Raw genomic sequence first — 5300 nt, forward strand, 5'->3', positions numbered from 1 at the left:
ATGGGGCGGGGCCGGGCGGGGCCGCAGCGACGTGAGCGAGCGAGCCGGGTGGGAACGTTCGGAAGGGCTCGCTCTTGTTCCCCTCCCCTGGGGAGACCCCTGCTGCACGCCCTCCACTGGGGCGGCGGCTGCTTCCTCTACTTTGACCGGACCTGTCGCGTCGCCGCTCCGGGTGCCTTCTGCTGCCGAAACCCGAGAGCCCCACGCCGGCTTTTCGCAGATCCCAGCCCACTTCCGAGCAGGCCCGCGGTGCAGTTACCCTGGGAGCTCGGCCTACCGGGGCCCGGGACCCCGCTGGTGACCTGATTCATTCAGGAAGTGCTCAGAGAGTCGACTGAAGACTGAGGAAACCCCGAATGTCCTCCCCAAGACCAAAACGGAGCGGGCGTTCTCCAGCTCTGTATTCACTTGCCCGTCAGAAAGAGACGGAGGAGGCTTAAGAGCCGGGCGATGTCACCTCAGTCCTCCCACCCACAATCCCATTCCGTCCTAGAAGGGCCTTTGGTTAAGGGACCCGATTTCACCTTCACGTATGTGCATACACGTGCCCCATTGCCCTATTGGTCATCTTATTAGGGTCCTTTTCCCCTAACTTCTGTCCTTCCTCGCCTTGCTATAGTCTTTTTTTTTTTTTTGGAGAGGTTTTTGCTATAGGGCGCATGCGCTCACCAGACAGCTATAGAGAGACATAGAGACAGAAAGCGAGAAATCACCCCCCAGGGGGGATGGTCACGGAGCAATCCCTTCTCCTCCATTGTCCTCTCGGATCTTGGGCACCCACGCACACGGGTCCGGCGTGAGTTTTAAGCCACCAGGTCCGGGACTTGAACCAAGGTTGACTACGTGGGAGTCCAGCGACATAGCCGTTACGCTAACTGCTGGTTCCCACGCTATAGTCTTAACTGACCTCCCTGCAGTGGCTGTACTTGAATTTTTGTGAGGCATTCATTTTTGACTTGTATTCTATGTCACCCTCCCATTTCTAGACCTAGCCCTGCTCTTTTACATCTATATTCTTGCAGAGATTCACTCTTAAATCTTGTATAGGTTTATTTAAAAATTCTAAGCCCTTAAAAGACAATTGAAAAATAGTGGAGAGGGTTGACTTCATTGCTAAACCGGAAGAACTGTGATTAGTTTCCCCGTTTGTCCTAAACAGGAACAACCAATCCGTGAAAACACCACCGCAGTTTTAACCCGACTTGGAAAGAGGAAAAATGTGTGAGACTTTGTAGGATTAGAGGAACTCTACACACATTTTTCTTAGCCCCAGTTTTGATGTTTTCATGTTTTCTATCATCTCCTTTATTATGTGCCTCTAGGCCCCTACAGAGAAACCCACAGTCAACTAAGATACCAAGAACATTGTTCAACAAATGAATTGAGTATGTAGCCGGTCCTATTTAAAAAAGGAAAAGCACAGTTGGCTAACTGAACTGCAGTGTAAGAAGCCATATGGCTGAAGATGGGTTCCGATTCAAGGTCCACATGAACGTTCATCAGGTGGGAGGGCTGTGGGACCTGGATTGTGGAGGAAAAAAGATTTTGTGGATAGGGGATGCTCTCTGGCTCTCATATGCTATCATGAAGAAGAAGAAAATAGGAGAAGGGCCAGCAGGTGGCAGTGGTTGAGGGGGCTGGACTCCCACATTGCAGACTGTGGTTGAAGTCCGGAACCTGGTGGCTTGCTTTCTCACTTTTCCCTCTCTCTCTGTCTCAAATTGGGACAAAAAAAAAAAAAAAAAGGAAAGAAAAAAAAAAAAAAGATGATAAAAAGTTAAGTTAAATAAAAATAATTTTAAAAAAGAAAATAGAAGAAATTGTGATGAAGGAGTTAAACTCCAAGTAAGTCAAATACATCAGGAACTCTCAGGTATCAAGTGTCAGGAAGAAAACAAAGCACGTAATGAGATTGAGGGGAGGAGGAGGAGGCAACATTAGATTGGGTGATTAGGGGGACCAGCAGTTAGCGCAATGGCTATATCGCTGGACTCCCACAATTGACCATAGTTTGCGTCCCGAACCCGGTGGCTTAAAACTCACGCTGGGCGCGTGTGTGCGTGCCCAAGATCCGAGAGGAGAACGGAGGAGAAGGGATTGCGGTGTGGCCATCCCCCCGGGGGGTGATTTCTCGCTTTCTGTCTCTCTGTCTGTCTGGCGAGCACATGCGCCCTATAGCAAAAACCTCTAAAAAAAATTGAATTGGGTGATTAGGTAAGGCCTCTGTGAGGAGTGACAGCTAAGCTGAAATACTTAGAATGCCTTAAATAGCCCCACCTGGCATGCTTCCCATTCAATTTATATCTACTTTCTAACATATTTTGTCATATTTTATTTATTAGGAAGGGATCATAGTGATACAAGAGAAGAAGTGCCAATAACTTGTGAGTTATTTTCTACAGTGCTGTAATGGAGAAATGGACGAGAAGGGATTGTGGCATCACCATCTCCCCCAGAGGATGCTTTCTGATTTTTCTCTCTCTCTGTCCATGTACCTTCTCTCAAACTGAGAAAAATGAAAGAAGAAAAGAAACAGAAAACCTTGTGAATGGATCATACTAGAATAGCCTGCTGTGGTTATTGGCTATGGCATTCTCTAAACTAGATTCTGCTGCATAAACTCAAGATGACTTTATGCATATTCCATACAGATTTCTTTAAGGTTTTTGTAGTAGGATGCATGCGCTCACTGGAAAGAGAGAGAGACAGTGAGAGGGAAAGTGAGAACTCACCACCCAGGGGGATAACCTTGCTGCAATCCTTTCTCCTCCATTCTCCTCCTGGGATTTTGGGCACACAGGTACACGTGGCCACTGTGATTTTTCTTTCTTTTTAAAAAAGAATTATTTAATTTTATTATTATTACTTTCTATTTGACCAGAGAGAGACAGAAACACAGGGAAAATGAAAAAGCAAGCCACCAAGTCTGGGACTTGAACTGCAGTTGGCCCATATGGGAGTCTAGCACCATAACCATCACGACAGTCCCCCAGCATGATTTTCAAGCCGCTGGGTTTGGGATTCAGGTACAGTTAGCCATGTGGGAGTCTACCACCTTAAGCACTATGCCTCCTGTTGGCCCCTCCATACAGGTTCCCATCCTATGTGTAATTTCATTTCACTTAGAATACAATAGGTTGTAATTTGACTTTAGTTTCTTTGGTTTAACTTTAGTTTCTCGCATCCATCTATTAATTCACCAAATATTTCTTTTTTAAAAAAAATTATTTATTTATTTAATTTTATAATTTGATGAGAGAAGGAGAGAGAGGAAGAGAGACATAGAGAGAGAGAGATCGCACGCGCAAGCCGCCAGGTCCAAGACTTGAACTGTGGTCGACCATGTGGGAATCCAGCACCTTAACCACCACACCACCTGCTGGCCCCAATTCACCAAATATTCCTAAAACTGCTACAGAACTTGGTATGTGTCAACTATGACATGCTGGTCTAGACAAAAAAAGCATCTGATATTTTAAGTATTTATTTGCAAAAGACCTTTCATTATTGAATATAGAGTCAATGATAATTCCAATAAATTTTACAAAAGGGAAAGTAGACGAAGTTTTAAGGCAGAATGCGAATCTGGAGGTCAGGAGGAAGTTCTCTTACAGGAAATGGTTTGAGACTAAAGGACAAGCCAGCTAGACAAAGAGGAGTTGGTGTACTGGTATGCTGGTAAATGCTAAACACCAAAAAACCTTGATTTTTAAACATTCACAGCCCGCATCTGAAAATGTAACAATTGCTCTTGTGAACTGGTGCAAGATGATTCCAGTGTACATGCTCTCTCTCTCTGAGACATTCCAGGTAAAAGGAACAGCATGCAGAAGGAGCTAGAAGATGGAGAAAGGATAGTGCACGCTCGCTCTCTCTCTCTGTCTCTCGCTTTTAAGTTTTACTATTGAACAGTGTGTTTTCCAGAGACACAGACAGAAAATGAGAAATCACTCGGGAGGATGGGCATGCCACAATCCCTTCTCCTCCAGTCTTCTCTTGGGATTCTGGGCACATATGCACATGTGCCTGGTGTGATTTTTCAAACCACCAGGTCCTGGACTCAACCATGCATTTGGCCACGTGGGATACAGTGCCTTAACTTGCACACCACCAGCTGGTCTGCATAGTGCACTCTTTTTTTTTTTTTTTTTTGAGAGGTTTTCACTATAGGGCACATGCGCTCACCAGACAGAAAGAGAGAGACAGAGAGACAGAAAGCGAGAAATCACCCCCCAGGGGGGATGGTCACGCCGCAATCCCTTCTTCTCCATTCTCCTCTCGGGATCTTGGGCACGCACGCACTTGCGTAAGTCTAAGCCACCGGGTCTGGGACGCGAACCGTGGTCGCCTACGTGGGAGTCCAGCGACATAGCCATTACGCTAACTGCTGGTTCCCTGCATAATGCACTCTTAACAAAAGTCTGGAATAGCTGGGGTATAAAGAGAGAGTGATATAAGATGTGTTAGGACCAACAGATGGAGTAATGGTTATGTCACTGGGCTCCCACATGGTCACAGTTCAAGTCCTGAACCTGGAGGCTTGAAACTCATGCTGGAAGGTATTGTGGTGTGGCCATTCCCCCTGGAGGTTGATTTCTTGCTTTTTTGTCTCTTTCTGTCTCTCTGGCGAGTGCACGCACCCTATCACAAAAATCTCTCCCCCCCAAAAAAAAGAAAGAAAAAAAAGAAAATGTGGCTGCAATGACATGTAAATTGCTAGCATTTCTCACCAGTTCCCTATCTAGTAACGGATAGCTTGAAATTGACCACAGTAGTAGTATTTACACCATGGAAAGTGGCAAACACTACATGTTAGGGTTTCCTTTACCCCCCAGAATCAGCTGTTAAACATTTACCACCACCATGGTCAGGTACTACATTATTACATTTACCCTACTGTGGTAATGGCCAGGCAATGAAGACTTTATTTTTTTTTTCTTTTTAATTTGCTATAGACAAGGAGAGAGATTGAGATTGAGAAAGAGACAGAGAGGGAAAGTAGAAAGCATCTCCCAGGAGGGATGGCCACGCTGCAATCCCTTCTCCTCCATTCTCCTCTCAGGATTTTGGGCATGCATATATGTGTGCCTAGTGTGTTTTTCAGGCTTCTGGGCTCAGGACTTGAACTGTGCAGTTACTCATGTGGGATTCAGTGACCTTAACCACATCAACTGGTTGGCCCTGAAGACCTTTTTTTTCCCCCTTTTGAGAGGTTTTTGCTATAGGGCGCATGTGCTCACCAGAAAGACAGAGACAGAAAGCGAGAAATCACCCCCCAGGGGGGATGGCCACGCTGCAAT

The sequence above is a fragment of the Tupaia chinensis genome, unplaced genomic scaffold (assembly GCF_000334495.1).
Source record: "Tupaia chinensis unplaced genomic scaffold, TupChi_1.0 Scaffold000294_5, whole genome shotgun sequence".
NCBI lineage: Eukaryota > Metazoa > Chordata > Mammalia > Scandentia > Tupaiidae > Tupaia > Tupaia belangeri.